Here is an 18,391-nt window from a genome sequence, read left to right on the forward strand (position 1 = left end):
CAGAGAGGTTAAGTAGCTTGCTCAGTTTAAGTAGAAAGCTGGGATTTGATATCAGGTAAAGTAGCTCTCAAGTATGTACTCTCAACCACTGTACCATCTTACCAAGGTAATGCATTAAAATTACCTAACATTGTGCTTGACCCAATTTTTCCTTTGCACTACTGTTACTATTATTTTAGTCTCAGGTTAAACTCTTGTTTCGGTTTATAGTATCCCCTGCAAGATGAGAGAAACAAGATCTCCAAAGCCAACAGCCTGGGATGGGGATGATCCCTCTTATATTCCTTTTGATATAAGTCTCCATCCCAGAGGACACAAACAGTGGCGTGCTTTGACAGTAACCTCTGCTTCTCCAGCATTTGTTTGAGCTTTAGTAAACATTTTTATATGACACACCCCCTAGGGAGAAGCCAATTTCTTTGGGTTTTTCAGTATAGCATCTAGCATAGTATACACACTTGACAGTTTACTTCCAAAGTGATTATCACCCTTGTGTTAATCTATCAGTCAGCAAGTGACCCCCAAAGATTCACATAGACTGAACAATACAGTACTGGATCAATACCATATTTCACTGTGTCAGCAATGGATGTCTGGGATAGCTGAGTAGGATAAGAGCGAAATGAGCTATTGGATTATAGAGCGGATTCCCTCTAGAGCCATCCCAGTATTCATCAGATATTAACTAGGAGTTGAACTTCTATTGACCATAGACCCAGAAAAAGATAAAAGGTCTTTTATTGGATACTTGATAAAGTGTAACTTTTGGGACACAGTGTAATGAATGAGAAGTTTTCCTAGTAAAGGAAAAAACCCCTTCTATATTGTGGTAGTAATTGATTATCTATTTATAGTCTCCTCTAACTTCCCAAACTTTTTCACATGTGTCATATTTCCATAAATATTCTGCTCCACCTTGTGTGTTCTCACTTCTTATTCTTCCCATCATTTCTGGAGGAAAAATTAATTTTTCTGAGTAATTTTTCTCCTTTTGTTTTTGGCACTAGATCATGAAGGTCAGTTATTTAATAAATATCTTGGATCATTTTCTCTGGGCCAGGTTCTGTGGTAGACAGAGCTGAATAAGGCACATTACCTATCATCACAGAGCTTGCAGTCAAACAGGGGAGAGAGAAACACAAAGAAAGAAATGAATGAGTATCTGGGAGCCAATTCTACTCTATGAAATGTTTGATGCTTCAAAAGGGGGGAGAAAAGAGTATGAGAGGTGAGATGATCCAAATTAAAAAAACCAAAGAGGATGCATAGAGGAGGCTCTAATTGGTAAGGAGTTGGGGTCCTGTGGAGTGTGTGTGTGTATGTGTGCAGGGGTGGATCTTAGTAGTTCTTTTATTCCATCAAAACATCTGAGAACTGACTTACGGGCAGACATGGGGAAGGAGGTAACTTGGTATCAGTCAGGATGGGATATGCCATGCTGCAGTGACAAACAATCCCAAGCCTTCGTTGTTTATTATAGCAAATGACTTTTCTTGCTCATACTCTTTATCCGATTCAGGTCAGCTGTGGCTTCTGCTCCAACATATTCTTACTTTTGGACGCACACTTACAGAACAGCCACCATCTTGAGGGAAAATGGAGTGAGTGTCTTGAACTGGCCAACTAATTAACCAGAACTAGTCATGCAGCCTTGAAGAATCAGAGGCAGGCTGGAAGTGTCATACCACCGTGTACCACTGAAGGTAGACAGCTGGAGATACTTGGTGAACAGCATCAGTGACAAACTCAAACTAGCACAGAACCCAGAATAGGGAAGCCAGCTGCCAGTGAAAGAGATTGTAGGCTCTTTTCCCAGCACCAGGGAACAGCAGTGAGTAATAGTGAAAGGAACAGAGGAATAAAAATCAGGACAGCTGGGTCCTAACCCCACACCAGCAGGCCAACCAAGAATATGTCTCTAAGTCAGTTTCCTTATCAGAACCAATTTATAGGACTGCTCTGAGGCTTACATGACATTAAATTTTTTTGGATAATAGGAGTGAAGGAACATGTGAGGAACCCTTAGAGTTTTCCTGTTTTTCTGCCTTTCCCCATAGAGTGTCTTCTACTCTACTCAAGCTATTAAGTTTTCTCCATGGCAAATGAATGAAAACTGCAAGAGTATTTGTCTCAGGTAGTGGGCAGGCCTGAATCTTCAGGAAGAAGGAATTATGAAGCTGAGTGAAAGACTGCTGTGCATGGGCTCTCATCCAGGGGCCTCCTGCCCCCTACCAGATGTGTTTGAACATGTGAGGGGGGCATTTGGCATGTTTGCAGTGACTGGGGTGCACTAGTGGCATTTGGCAAGTGTTAGCTAGGGATGCTAATTGTCCTAACATGTCCAGGACAATCCTGCCTAATAATGAATTGTACCAGTCCCAATACCTATAGCTGGGAAACATTGGAAGGGAAGCAGCAGCTGTCGACACAAAGCGTGGGGGCTCTGTGATTTGGCATGGCTGTGAGCTCCACAGAGACTTGCAGTGAGGTTGCCAAATTCTTGAGAATGGAGTTTTAGTTTTTTTCTACTTAGGTGGCAATGCACACAGTCATTGCTCAATTAAACACATGGCATGCAAAAGCCCCAGTTACCGTGTACCTGGCTCTTGCCTAGCTCTTGTTTGATGGTGCTGCTCAAGAAACTGTAAGGCTTGCCAGGAAGGTTTAGGCAAATTTGTGGATGGTATCCTAACAAGTTAATAAGGACAGATAGGGACATGTGGGACATTTCCCTAAGCTCTTCCAGTCACCATCAGGGCAGCTAGTGGTGCCTCCCTGATACCTTGACCCTTATGAGAAAAGAGACTCTTTTCTGGAGGTACAGAGCCTGGTCCTAAGTTTGGTTAGTCTTTGGGTCATGTAGACCCCTGCTTGTCTACCATTAGCCATCTTTCCAAACTTGACTGTTTTTCAATGTCAGGCTCAGCAGGGGAACACTGATAGGGCCCTGAGTGGACCACAATCTCCCTGCCCTTTAAAATCCTGCCTCATTTATCACTGGAAACATTCCCCTAGCTCACGTGATTTCTCCAAGATGAGACCTGTGCTCAGGATAATTTATTCTGCAAGTGGAATGGAGGAAGATGATGAGAGATAAGACCCTAAAAAATTTCTAATACAGTCAGTTCTGCTAGAATGCTTGTTTTGAAAGCACAAATTTGTTCCAATGTGACTGAAATATTAGTGAACAACTTGAGCATAATGTGAATCTAGTGTTTGCTTATGGACAATTCTGACTAGGTAAATGCAGACTGCATGTAGCTGACCTGAGTTGCTTGGGAACACACAGGAGGTGTGCACACCTCCCAGCTCCCTCAGCTCACTGCCTGTGTTAGGGGCCATGCCCATCTGCACTTGACCTGTCTGTCCACGTTCTCATTTCAGATAAACCTCCTGCTGCGACTTCACAAAAGCTCACAGCTGCAACCCTGCCAACATGCACATGCACAGGCAAACTTCAGATCTTTTTCAAAGTAGGAGCCATAGTTATTATTGTATTTATGGTTTTCTTAACTATTAAAGATGTGTGAAATTGTGCTGCCATTTTTTTGTTTCCTAGCTTCTGTTTATGAGTCACTGGCAAAGCTTTGGAATGCCATGCCCCCAGCCCCATTTTCCCCATAAGCTCTCTAATTTTGAATGCACAATATTGGGAACACATATATCACATTAAAGCAGAACTGACTGTACTTCTGCAATCCAAGTTTTGGGATACTTGGTTGAAACTGCTTCACGAGGAGAAGGTGGGGCACAGTTTTTCCCCACTCATCCCAGGATGCCACATGGATAATGACCAGTAATGACCTTTACTAAGAGAGAGCAAAGAAGGGAAGCTTTAGGAAAAAAGCAACACTGTGCATCTTCACACTAAATGACTAAGAAATTACTCTGAGTGACATGTTCTTTCTTGTCCTAGTGGGCCTTTTCCCTTCACTTCACATGGCAGGAGAAAGAAGGATGACTCTTCAGTTCTACAGGCCTGACGCAAACTCCTCTATGGAATATTCCTGTGGCAAGCTCTTGATCCCTCATCTTAGTCTATGTCTTCAAGATAGGAATTCGGGTTGGCTCTTGATTTTATGTATAACAAAATTCCAGAACAACAGTGGGTGCTTATTCTAATAGCATGAAGATAATAAATAAAAACAGCATTTTTAGTTTCGAAATAACACCTAAAACTAATTTTTTTGCCTCATCAATAAGACAGTGTGATTTTTGAAATAGGCTTTGTTTTATGCATCAAATGAATTGGAGTCCTTTTAGGAATAATAGAAAAGTCTGCCAGTTAGTGGACAGGCCTTATCCAGAGGCTAGGGGCGTCTTTCCTCCAGCACCGTCTTTCTGCTCCTCTTGACTCCTTCCTCCTCCATCTTTGCTGTCAATCATTTGGGCAGGCCGGGCCTTGTCTTCGCAGACAGATCAAAACCCTGGGATTAAAACAGAAATGGTGCCAATCATTCTAGGGAGTTTACACTTTTATATATGACCATTGAGAAACTAAGAGCCTCCAGGAATCAGAGGATTACATTTCTAATGGTAGAATTCTAGACATTGGCGCAGATGTTTTCTGAGGTCTGTTTAAGGGTTAAGGGTTTATTAAAATTACAGTTATTGGGAGAGAAAGATTAATGAAAAAAACAAACACATAGAAAATGGCTCAAGGGTATTTACAGGTTAAAGAGGGCACAGGGAGACCACCAAGTCCCAGCTTTTTGAACTCTGCTTTAGAGATTTCATTGGTGGGACTGGAAGCAGACGAGAAGAAAGGCAAATATCTAGATTTCAACTTTGATTTGTGTGCATTTTACATAAGATTTATTTATTTATTTATTTATTTATTAGATAATTATTTTTTATTGAAGGGTAGTTAACACACAGTATTACATTAGTTTCAGGTGTACAACACAGTGATTCAACGTTTATATACATGATAATTCTAGGTACCAGCTATCACCATACCAAGTTGTTACAATATTTTGACTATATTCCTTATGCTATACATTACATCCTGGTTACTTATTTATTTTACAATTGGAAGTGTGTATTTTTTTTTTTTTTGTGAGGGCATCTCTCATATTTATTGATCAAATGGTTGTTAACAACAATAAAATTCTGTATAGGGGGGTCAATGCTCAATGCACAATCATTAATCTACCCCAAGCCTAATTTTCGTCAGTCTCCAATCTTCTGAAGCATAATGAACAAGTTCTTACATGGAGAACAAATTCTTACATAGTGAATAAGTTACATGGTGAACAGTACAAGGGCAGTCATCACAGAAATTTTTGGTTTTGCTCATGCATTATGAACTATAAACAGTCAGTTCAAATATGAATACTCATTTAATTTTTATACTTGATTTATATGTGGATACCACATTTCTCTCTTTATTATTATTATTTTTAATAAAATGCTGAAGTGGTAGGTAGATCCAAGATAAAGGTAGAAAACATAGTTTAGTGTTGTAAGAGAGCAAATGTAGATGATCAGGTGTGTGCCTGTAGACTATGTGTTAATCCAAGCTAGACAAGGGCAATAAAACATCCACGTATGCAGAAGATTTCTCTCAGAATGGGGGGGTGAGGTTCTAAGCCTCACCTCTGTTGATCCCCAATTTCTCACCTGATGACCCCCCTGCAACTGTGCCTGTCTTAGGTTGTTCCTCCCTTGAGGAATCTTACCTGTCTCTGGCTAACCAGTCATCTTCCGGGGCCATACAGGGAAATGTAAAGTTGGTAAGTGAGAGAGAAGCCTTATTGTTTGAAAAGGTTAGCTTTTTACTTCTTTGCATATTTATGCCCTGTGGCTTCTATGCCCAGCATTTGTCTTGAGGTATCTTTACCACTTGGAAGAATTTCGATACTCGGTAAATTTGATGGGAGGCACTAATTCTATTTAAGGGTTGTAATTAGGAAGGAAGAAGAAAAGCTATAGAAGTAGCAGGCAGAAGAAAACATGGGAAGATTGATTATTTCTTTGACATATCTTCTTGTAGAGTAACTTCAGCATGTATAGGTTTTAAACTACTAATTAAATGGCGCACACACATTAACATAATAGGAGTACAGTTACGTAACCAAAGCATACCTGTAATTACCAGCCATCTCCAGTGAAACCAAGAAAACCAGTTAGGCACCTTAGGCATTTGTGAAAACTTATCTATGATATGGTGGATATTGTCCAACTTGAACAGTCTGAGAGAAATCAGACAAATTAAAACAACCCATTCCTGGGGACTGTTCACATGCCATATGTTCTTTTAACAGTAAATAGTCTGTAGTTGTAAGATTTTGGAGCACTACAATTTGCACTTCTCCTAATTCTTGGTTGAGTTCCAACAGTATAGATCCAGTCAAATTTGTTGTTTTACTGTATGCACAGGTCAGCTTAGATATCTCCTTCCTCATTCCCATGGCAAGTCCAGGAACTGGTGGGATGAGTGCATCTACAGCTGTAGCAGTGCGTGGATCTTTGTTGGGGTTTTTTGATGATCATCTTCTGTCATGAGTCTTCCCGAGAGTGCTGATGTTGGAAGTTCTTTTTCATATCGTATCTTAGTTCATTTTCGGGGTAGCCCAATTAGGCTTTGATCCTCTGTATAAACACAAACAGACCCTTTGCCTACACTTTTATATGTCCTTTATATCATTGTGTAGAACTCATTGGAGGTCACCACACAGGAACTGATTTTTTTTTTTTTTATTAATCTACACTTACACGACGAATATTTTGTTTACTAGGCTCTCCCCTATACCAGGTCCCCTCTATAAACCCCTTTACAGTCACTGTCCATCAGCGTAGCAAAATGTTGTAGAATCACTACTTGTCTTCTCTGTGTTGTACAGCCCTCCCCTTTCTCCTACCCCCAAATGCATGCTAATCTTAATACACCCCTTTTCTCCCCCCACCTTTATCCCGCCCTGCCCACCCATTCTCCCCAGTCCCTTTCCCTTTGGTACCTGTTAGTCCATTCTTGAGTTCTGTGATTCTGCTGCTGTTTTGTTCCTTCAGTTTTTCCTTTGTTCTTATACTCCACAGATGAGTGAAATCATTTGGTATTTCTCTTTCTCCACTTGGCTTGTTTCACTGAGCATAATACCCTCCAGGTCCATCCATGTTGCTGCAAATGGTTGGATTTGCCCTTTTCTTATGGCTGAGTAGTGTTCCATTGTGTATATGTACCACATCTTCTTTATCCATTCATGTATCGATGGTAATTTAGGTTGCTTCCAATTCTTGGCTATTGTAAATAGTGCTGTGATAAACATAGGGGTGCATTGGTCTTTCTCATACTTGATTGCTGCTTTCTTAGGGTAAATTCCTAGGAGTGCAATTCCTGGGTCAAATGGTATGTCTGTTTTGAGCATTTTGATGTACCTCCATACTGCTTTCCAGAATGGTTGAACTAATTTACACTCCCACTAGCAGTGTAGGAGGGTTCCCCTTTCTCCACAGCCTCGCTAACATTTGTTGTTGTTTGTCTTATGGATGGCAGCCATCCTTACTGGTGTGAGGTGATACCTCATTGTAGTTTTAATTTGCATTTCTCTGATAATTAGCGATGTGGAGCATCTTTTCATGTGTCTGTTGGCCATCTGTATTTCTTTTTTGGAGAACTGTCTGTTCAGTTCCTCTGCCCATTTTTTTTTTTAAATAATTATTTTTTATTGAAGGGTAGTTGACGCACAGTATTACATTACATTAGTTTCAAGTGTACAACACAGTGGTAAAACATTTATATACATAATTCTAGGTTCCAGCTATCACCCTACCAAGCTGTTACAATATCTTGACTATATTCCTTATGCTATACATTACATCCCGGTTACTTATTTATTTTACCATTGGAAGTCTGTCCTTTTTTTTTTTTTTGAGAGGGCATCTCTCATATTTATTGATCAAATGGTTGTTAACGACAATAAAATTCTGTATAGGGGAGTCAATGCTCAATGCACAATCATTAATCCACTCCAAGCCTAATTTTCGTCAGTCTCCAATCTTCTGAGGCATAACAAACAAGTTCTTACATGTAGAACAAATTCTTACATAATGAATAAGTTACATAGTGAACAGTACAAGGGCAGTCATCACAGAAACTTTCGGTTTTGCTCATGCATTATGAACTCTAAACAGTCAGTTCAAATATGAATACTCATTTGGTTTTTATACTTGATTTATATGTGGATACCACATTTCTCTCTTTATTATTATTATTTTTAATAAAATGCTGAAGTGGTAGGTAGATCCAAGATAAAGGTAGAAAACATAGTTTAGTGTTGTAAGAGAGCAAATGTAGATGATCAGGTGTGTGCCTGTAGACTATGTGTTAATCCAAGCTAGACCAGGGCAATAAAACATCCACGTATGCAGAAGATTTCTCTCAGAACAGGGGGGGTAAGGTTCTAAGCCTCACCTCTGTTGATCCCCAATTTCTCACCTGATGGCCCCCCTGCGACTGTGCCTGTCTTAGGTTGTCCCTCCCTTGAGGAATCTTACCCGTCTCTGGCTAACCAGTCATCTTCCGGGGCCATACAGGGAAATGTGAAGTTGGTAAGTGAGAGGGAAGCCTTATTGTTTGAAAAGGTTAGCTTTTTACGTCTTTGCATATTTATGCCCTGTGGCTTCTATGCCCAGCATTTGTCTTGAGGTATCTTTACCACTTGGAGGAATTATAATACTCGGTAATTTTGATATGAGGCACGAATTCTATTTAAGGGTTGTAATTAGGAAGGAAGAAGAAAAGCTATAGAAGTAGCAGGTGGAAGAAAACATGGGAAGATTGATTATTTCTTTGACATATCTTCTTGTAGAGTACTTCAGCATGTATAGGTTTTAAGCTACTACTTAAATTGCGCACACACATTAACATAATAGGAGTATAGTTACATAACCAAAGCATATCTGTAATTACCAGCCATCTCCAGTGAAACCAAGAAAACCAGTTAGGCACCTTAGGCATTTGTGAAAACTTATCTATGATATGGTGGATATTGTCCAACTGAACTTGAACAGTCTGAGAGAAATCAGACAAATTAAAACAACCCATTCCTGGGGACTGTTCACATGCCATATGTTCTTTTAACAGTAAATAGTCTGTAGTTGTAAGATTTTGGAGCGCTACAATTTGCACTTCTCCAAATTCTTGTTTGAGTTCCAACAGTATAGATCCAGTCAAATTTGTTGTTTTACTGTATGCACAGGTCAGCTTAGATATCTCCTTCCTCATTCCCATGGCAAGTCCAGGAACTGGTGGGATGAGTGCATCTACAGCTGTAGCAGTGCGTGGATCTTTGTTGTGGTTTTTTGATGATCATCTTCTGTCATGAGTCTTCCCGAGAGTGCTGATGTTGGAAGTTCTCTTTCATATCGTATCTTAGTTCATTTTCGGGGTAGCCCAATTAGGCTTTGATCCTCTGTATAAACACAAACAGACCCTTTGCCTACACTTTTATATGCCCTTTATACCCTTGTGTAGAACTCGTTGGAGGTTACCACACAGGAACTGCCCTTTTTTTTTTTTTTTTGCTTTGTTTTTGGTATCACTAATCTACACTTACATGACGAATATTATGTTTACTAGGCTCTCCCCTATACCAGGTCTCCCCTATAAACCCCTTTACAGTCACTGTCCATCAGCATAGCAAAATGTTGTAGAATCACTACTTGCCTTCTCTGTGTTGTGCAGCCCTCCCTTTTCTCCTACCCCCCCATGCATGTTAATCTTAATAACCCCCCTACTTCTCCCCCCCCTTATCCCTCCCTACCCACCCATCCTCCCCAGTCCCTTTCCCTTTGGTACCTGTTAGTCCATTCTTGAGTTCTGTGATTCTGCTGCTGTTTTGTTCCTTCAGTTTTTCCTTTGTTCTTATATTCCACAGATAAGTGAAATCATTTGGTATTTCTCTTTCTCCGCTTGGCTTGTTTCACTGAGCATAATACCCTCCAGCTCCATCCATGTTGCTGCAAATGATTGGATTTGCCCTTTTCTTATGGCTGAGTAGTATTCCATTGTGTATATGTACCACATCTTCTTTATCCATTCATGTATCGATGGTAATTTAGGTTGCTTCCAATTCTTGGCTATTGTAAATAGTGCTGCAGTAAACATAGGGGTGCATCTGTCTTTCTCATACTTGATTGCTGCTTTCTTAGGGTAAATTCCTAGGAGTGCAATTCCTGGGTCAAATGGTAAGTCTGTTTTCAGCATTTTGATGTACCTCCATACTGCTTTCCACAATGGTTGAACTAACTTACATTCCCCCCAGCAGTGTAGGAGGGTTCCCCTTTCTCCACAGCCTCGCCAACATTTGTTGTTGTTTGTCTTTTGGATGGCAGCCATCCTTACTGGTGTGAGGTGATACCTCATTGTAGTTTTAATTTGCATTTCTCTGATAATTAGCGATGTGGAGCATCTTTTCATGTGTCTGTTGGCCATCTGTATTTCTTTTTTGGAGAACCATCTGTTCAGTTCCTTTGCCCATTTTTTAATTGGGTTATTTGTTTTTTGTTTGTTGAGGCGTGTGAGCTCTTTATATATTCTGGACGTCAAGCCTTTATCGGATGTGTCATTTTCAAATATATTCTCCCACACTGTAGGGTTCCTTTTTGTTTTATTGATGGTGTCTTTTGCTGTACAGAAGCTTTTCAGCTTAATATAGTCCCACTTGTTCATTTTTGCTGTTGTTTTCCTTGCCCGGGGAGATATGTTTAAGAAGAGGTCACTCGTGTTTATGTCTAAGAGGTTTTTGCCTATGTTTTTTTCCAAGAGTTTAATGGTTTCATGACTTACATTCAGGTCATTGATCCATTTGGAGTTTACTTTTGTATATGGGGTTAGACAGTGGTCCAGTTTCATTCTCCTACATGTAGCTGTCCAGTTTTGCCAGCACCATCTGTTGAAGAGACTGTCATTTCGCCATTGTATGTCCCTGGCTCCTTTATCAAATATTAATTGACCATATATGTCCGGGTTAATGTCTGGATTCTCTAGTCTCTTCCAGTGGTCTGTGGCTCTGTTCTTGTTCCAGTACCAAATTGTCTTGATTACTATGGCTTTATAATAGAGCGAGAAGTTGGGAAGTGAGATCCCCCCTACTTTATTCTTCTTTCTCAGGATTGCTTTGGCTATTCGTGGTCTTTGGTGTTTCCATATGAATTTTTGAATTATTTGTTCCAGTTCATTGAAGAATGTTGCTGGTAGTTTCATCAAATCTGTATATTGCTTTGGGAAAGATGGCCATTTTCACGATATTAATTCTTCCCAGCCACGAGCATGAAATGACTTTCCATCTGTTAGTGTCCCCTTTAATTTCTCTTAAGAGTGACTTGTAGTTTTCAGAGTATAAGTCTTTCACTTCTTTGGTTAGGTTTATTCCTAGGTATTTAATTTTTTTTGATGCAATTGTGAATGGAGTTGTTTTCCTGATTTCTCTTTCTGTTGGTTCATTGTTAGTGTATAGGAAAGCCACAGATTTCTCTGTGTTGATTTTGTATCCTGCAACTTTGCTGTATTCCGATATCAGTTCTAGTAGTTTTGGGGTGGAGTCTTTAGGGTTTTTTATGTACAGTATCATGTCATCTGCAAATAGTGACAGTTTAACTTCTTCTTTACCAATCTGGATTCCTTGTATTTCTTTATTTTGTCTGATTGCCATGGCTAGGACCTCCAGTACTATGTTAAATAACAGTGGAGAGAGTGGGCATCCCTGTCTAGTTCCCGATCTCAGAGGAAATGCTTTCAGCTTCTCGCTGTTCAATATAATGTTGGCTGTGGGTTTATCATAGATGGCCTTTATTATGTTGAGGTACTTGCCCTCAATCCCATTTTGCTGAGAGTGTTTATCATGAATGGATGTTGAACTTTGTCAAATGCTTTTTCAGCATCTGTGGAGATGATCATATGGTTTTTGTCTTTCTTTTTGTTGATGTGGTGGATGATGTTGATGGACTTTCGAATGTTGTGCCATCCTTGCATCCCTGGGATGAATCCCACTTGGTCATGGTGTATGATCCTTTTGATGTATTTTTGAATTCCGTTTGCTAATATTTTGTTGAGTATTTTTGTATCTATGTTCATCAGGGATATTGGTCTGTAGTTTTCTTTTTTGGTGGGGTCTTTGCCTGGTTTTGGTATTAGGGTAATGTTAGCTTCATAGACTGAGTTTGGGAGTATCCCCTCCTCTTCTATTTTTTGGTAAACTTTAAGGAGAATGGGTATTATGTCTTCCCTGCATGTCTGATAAAATTCCGAGGTAAATCCATCTGGCCCGGGGGTTTTGTACTTTGGTAGTTTTTTGATTACTGCTTCAATTTCGTTGCTGGTAATTGGTCTGTTTAGATTTTCTATTTCTTTCTGGGTCAGTCTTGGAAGGTTGTATTTTTCTAGGAAGTTGTCCATTTCTCCTAGGTTTCCCAGCTTGTTAGCATATAGGTTTTCATAGTAGTCTCTAATAATTCTTTGTATTTCTGTGGGGTCCATCGTGATTTTTCCTTTCCCGTTTCTGATACTGTTGATTTGTGTTGACTCTCTTTTCCTCTTAATAAGTCTGGCTAGAGGCTTATCTATTTTGTTTATTTTCTTGAAGAACCAGCTCTTGGTTTCATTGATTTTTGCTATTGTTTTATTCTTCTCAATTTTATTTATTTCTTCTCTGATCTTTATTATGTCCCTCCTTCTGCTGACCTTAGGCCTCATTTGTTCTTCTTTTTCCAATTTCGATAATTGTGACATTAGACCATTCAGTTGGGATTGTTTTTCCTTTTTTAAATATGCTTGGATTGCTGTATACTTTCCTCTTAAGACTGCTTTTGCTGTGTCCCACAGAAGTTGGGCCTTAGTGTTGTTGTTGTCGTTTGTTTTCATATATTGGTGGATCTCCATTTTGATTTTGTCATTGATCCATTGATTATTTAGGAGCGTGTTGTTAAGCCACCATGTGTTTGTGAGCCTTTTTGCTTTCTTTGTACAGTTTATTTCTAGTTTTATGCCTTTGTGGTCTGAAAAGTTGGTTGGTAGGATTTCAATCTTTTGGAATTTAGTGAGGCTGTTTTTGTGGCCTAGTATGTGGTCTATTCTGGAGAATGTTCCACGTGCACTTGAGAAGAATGTGTATCCTGTTGCTTTTGGATGTAGTGTTCTATAGATGTCTATTAGGTCCATCTGTTCTAGTGTGTTGTTCAGTGCCTCTGTGTCCTTACTTATTTTCTGTCTGGTGGATCTGTCCTTTGGAGTGAGTGGTGTGTTGAAGTCTCCCAGAATGAATGCATTGCATTCTATTTCCTCCTTTAGTTCTGTTAGTATTTGTTTCAGGTATGTTGGGCTCCTGTATTGGGTGCATATATATTTATAATGGTTATATCCTCTTGTTGGACTGAGCCCTTTATCATTATGTAATGGCCTTCTTTGTCTTTTGTTACTTTCTTTATTTTGAAGTCTATTTTGTCAGATACCAGAATTGCAACACCTGCTCTCTTCTCTCTGTTGTTTGCATGAAATATCTTTTTCCATCCCTTGACTTTAAGTCTGTGCATGTCTTTGGGTTTGAGGTGAGTCTCTTGTAAGCAGCATATGGATGGATCTTGCTTTTTTATCCATTCTATTACTCTGTGTATTTTGATTGGTGCATTCAGTCCATTTACATTTAGGGTGATTATTGAAAGGTATGAACTTATTGCCATTGCAGGCTTTAAGTTTGTGGTTACCAAAGGTTCAGGGTTAGCTTCTTTGCTATCTTACTGTCTAACTTAACTCGCTTGTTGAGGTATTATAAACGCGGTCTGATGATTCTTTATTTCTCTCCCTTCTTATTCCTCCTCCTCCCTTCTTCATATGTTGGGTGTTTTGTTCTGTGCTCTTTTTAGCAGTGCTCCCATCTAGAGCAGTCCCTGTAAGATGTCCTGTAGAGGTGGTTTGTGGGAGGCAAATTCCCTCAACTTTTGCTTGTCTGGGAATTGTTTAATCCCTCCTTCATATTTAAATGATATTCGTGCTGGATACAGTAGTCTTGGTTTGAGGCCCTTCTGTTTCATTGCATTAAGTATATCATGCCATTCTCTTCTGGCCTGTAGGGTTTCTGTTGAGAAGTCTGATGATAGCCTGATGGGTTTTCGTTTGTAGGTAACCTTTTTTTCTCTCTGGCTGCCTTTAATACTTTGTCCTTGTCTTTGATCTTTGCCATTTTAATTATTATGTGTCTTGGTGTTGCCCTCCTTGGATCCCTTGTCATGGGAGTTCTGTATACCTCTGTGGTCTGGGAGGCTATTTCTTCCACTAGGTTGGGGAAGTTTTCGGCAATTATTTCTTCAAAGACACTTTCTATCCCTTTTTCTCTCTCTTCTTCTTCTGGTACCCCTATAATGCGTATATTGTTCCTTTGCGATTGGTCACTCAGGTCTCTTAAAATTATTTCATTTCTGGAGATCCTTTTATCTCTCTCTGCATCAGCTTCTCTGCGTTCCTGTTCTCTGTTTTCTAGTCCATTGATGGTCTGTTGCATCTTATCCATTCTGTTTTGAAGTCCTTCTGGAGCTTGCTTTATTTCTTTATTCTCCTTCCTTAGTTCTTGCATATTTCTCTGCAAGTCCATCAGCATGGTTATGACTTTTATTTTGAATTCTTTTTCAGGAAGACTGGTTAAATCTATCTCCCCAGGTTCCTTCTCAGGGGAAGATGAAGCAGATGCCAAAGCTGTCTGGATCATATTTTTTTGCCTTTTCATGTTGACAGGTGCTATTGACTGTCAGCTGGGAGGGCCAAACTTTTCACTTGCTACTGGCCTTTCTTTACTGGGACAACTGCGATCCCTAGTGGCTTGTGTTGGGTAATTGCGTGTAGGTTGTGTCTTTGTGTCCTGCCTGGCCGAAGTTAGGAATTTTCCTTTCTGTGGGCGTGGTTTGCCTTAGGCTGTTTCTCTGCTTCGCAGCGCCCGGAGGGGTAATGGATGGGGGGGCTGTTTGGCTGTTTACCTCCATGAGTGGTCTCAGAGCTGTTGCCCAGGGGGTTAGTGCGCCCGGTTTTCCCTGTAATTTCCAGCCACTGGGCTGTGACCTGTGTTGTTTCCGTCTAGCTGTTAAATCCCTGTCCCTTTAAGACTTTCAAAAAGCCCCCACTTTTCTTTGTCACAGGGGCATCAGCTTCGGCACCCGCTCAGAGGTCTTGCTGCCCTATTTCCCTAGTTTCCATCCCTCCACTCATGCACTGTGTCTGCGCTCTGGTGCGGGTGTCTGGGGCTGGGTGTTTAGCAGTCCTGGGCTCCCTCTCCCTCCTGCCGGGAGCTCGGGGGAGGTGTGCTCGGGTCCTGCCGGGCTGGGGGTTGTATCTTACTCCTTTCACCAGGCACTGGGCTCTCGCATGTGTGGATGTAGTCAGGCTGTTGTCCTGTGTCTTCTGGTCTCTCTTTTAGGATTAGTTGTATTTGTTGTATTTTAAAAAATATATATGTTTTTGGGAGGAGATTCCCACTGTCCTACTCACGCCGCCATGTTGGCTCCGCCCTCAAGATTTCTTTTAAGAAAGAATTAAACTTCTTTAAAAATATTTGCAAACTAAGAGGCTTATCCTCAAGTTCGTGGGGCTCCTGGCTTAACATTTTCGCCATCACTTGTCCCTTGAAAAAGAAGTTCTTTTTAAATTAGAGGACTGTGCTACTGAAGCCCCTCAGAGGAGGGCTTACTTTGTCTTGATGAGAAGGAGAAGTAGCAAAAGAACTAATATTTATCAACTGCTTGTGATAGGCCGCACACTGGGACATGAATACTTTCCATCTCATTGTTTCAGTAACAGGACAGAGCCCCTGTTACCACCCCTAATTTGTAGTCGGGAGAACTGAGCCTCAGGGGTTAAGTCTCATGTCAGGTCTCAGGGTTTGGCAGTTATAAAGCTCTCATGGAGCCCAGGCTTTTTGTCTGAAAAAAACCAGCCTTGTTCATGCTTCTCATTATGTTGAGTTGGGAGAAGCTTTAGGACAAGAGAGTAAGCCATGTCACTCTGTCTGCTGCCAGACACTCCACTGTGTCCAGTGAAGCTGATGAGAGGGGAAGACCCACTCAGTGTTAATGTCCCCTGGGGAGCGGGTCTCTCTCTGGAACTTCACTGGGCTCTTCCAGCCCCAGGACTCAGTTTTTCCCACTGCAGCTTTACTACCTTTTGTTTTCATCCCTCCAAACATGGTGACATCTCTACATACCATCATTTTCTTTCCTGGTGCAGTACTGACTCCCATTTTAACTGTGAGTCTGTGTTTCTCACTCATTTCCAACCAGAGTGCTTGAGGCTTTCCCTGGTTTTCCATGTCTGAGAACAAGTCCCAGGATGGATGGAGGAAGCAGATATTAAGCCTCAAGAAGAGGGGCTACATTCTGCTTCAAAGGCAAGGCAGTAATTACCATTTTCTGTCTCTCCTGCTTTCTAGGTCTTTCCCACTCCTCTTCCAACATCAACTTGGAGTCTGTATCATGAAAGCTTCAAGTTTAGTGACATAATTATCCCTCTTTACTTACAGGTAGAACATCCTGCTGTGTTCATTGTTATTTTAATGTAATTTTTATAAAATGGCTAAGAAGAAAATGGACAACTGACCAAATCTTACAATTTCATGTTGTATGGAGATAGCCTCTCTCAGAGAGTGACGCCCTGAACCGTCCATGGAAGGAGGTGGTGTCATCGCATGGGTGCTGTCCGCAATTCTTCGTTCATCTTAGAGCAGGCACGCTCCTATGAGATGTTTGTGGAAGCTTGGGGCTTCCAGTGGACTTTGTTCGGGTCTGAGGGGTTTGAAGTGAAGATTGTGAGAGTAAAAAGGAAATTACTACAAGATAATGGGCCTAAAATGCAGAGTTTTGTTTTCCTCTTTGTAACCACAGCCAAGATTCCCTTTATCCAGAGCCCTGCCTCTGGCCAGGGAGTGGAGAAAGCCTTCTGTATGCGATTTCTCACAGAGTAGAATTTCGGATAATGAGGTCCATAAGACAGTGTCCATGCTATCTACCTGGTAGGGGTAACTTCCCCTTTATTTTGCCACATTTTTACAGCTCTATTTTGTGTTAGTTGTTCAGAGATGGTATCCTCCATTTCCCCCCATCTGGTAAGGATATAGTTTCCTTGCGGCTTGTCTACATACTGGGTGTGGACTACCTGGCCCTGGGGAGCTCACACATAGGTGTAAGTGATATATTAGTTGTGAAGGTGCTGAGGGTAGCAGAGCACACCTAAGGGGCTTTGCCAGTGCTCACTGGAAGTGCTGTTTATTGCAAACTGATAAGAATCTACAAGATGCAAATGGAGTCTCCCCAGATAGAAACATTAAAGCCTCTTCCCTTTTGTCCCTCTTGACAAAGGTGCTGAGGATTGCCTCTGGGCCCTGGGATGTACTGTTTATCGCAGGCAGCTCAACTGTGAGGGCTCTGAAGAGAGGTAGTCAGCCTGGAGGAAGTGTAGCCCATGAAAGTTTTGTGCAACACCAGTGTCATCAGATTTCTTGCTCCCAGGATGTGGCAAGAACATCATGAGGTCATTTAAGTGTCCTGAGATTTCTTGGCCAGACTGCCACAGAGTGGCTCTAGATCCTTATCAGGAGAGGGGTTCTGGAGCAGTAACACGAAATATTCTTGTACAGAAAGGAGCCCCAGGAAAACCTCAAGGCCATCAGGTCTCCAGTTATGAAGGGGCTTCCCTGCCCACAAGCTATCTGTTCATTCAGCAAGTGAGTGCCTCTTTTGTAGCAGGTATACCAGGAAGGAGAGAGATAGGGAGGTCTTCATGACATATCTAAGCCTTAATCCATACATACTTTGGGAACTTGAGCAGCTGCCAGATGAGTATAAAAAAACCTGGAAAATAGTTTGTCTGGGATTAAATGTGTTTGGGCCATGGGTAAAAAGGTCCACTGTGCTGTCATGTCTCCCACGCCACAGACTGTGAAGTGCAGGGATGCGAGGGTGCTCCTGTAAATTCTCCCTGCCTCCTTGTACTGGGTTCATGTGCTGTGGGCTCCCTGGTGAGAAGAATGGCTTTTAGAAAAAGCTCAGATGCATGGGGAACTGTCCTATTTGCCAGGACCAAAGATGAAGCTCCTTCTGGAGGTTGGCCAGTCTGAAAGGGAAGGAGAAAAAGAGAAAGAGAGGGAGAGGGATATGTGAACACAGTTAGTCAAATGCGTGTTAGTAATTCTGTAGGGGCCAGCCCCAAGGACTACAGGAGCAAGCATCTCTAACGTCTCAAACAAAGCCCTCTACCTGGCTGACACATCTGGCAGCATCTTGTTATATTGCATCTGCTTAGGGGCCTTGAGAGTTTTCCATTAAAAAGAGCTGGCTGACCTGAGCACCATGGAGAGGACTGGGTGGCTCCTAGCAGCCACATGAGGGGGGCTGAAGCATCCCTCAACTTCATGTG

This window comes from Manis pentadactyla, chromosome 2 (genome assembly GCF_030020395.1).
Source record: "Manis pentadactyla isolate mManPen7 chromosome 2, mManPen7.hap1, whole genome shotgun sequence".
Taxonomy (NCBI): domain Eukaryota; kingdom Metazoa; phylum Chordata; class Mammalia; order Pholidota; family Manidae; genus Manis; species Manis pentadactyla.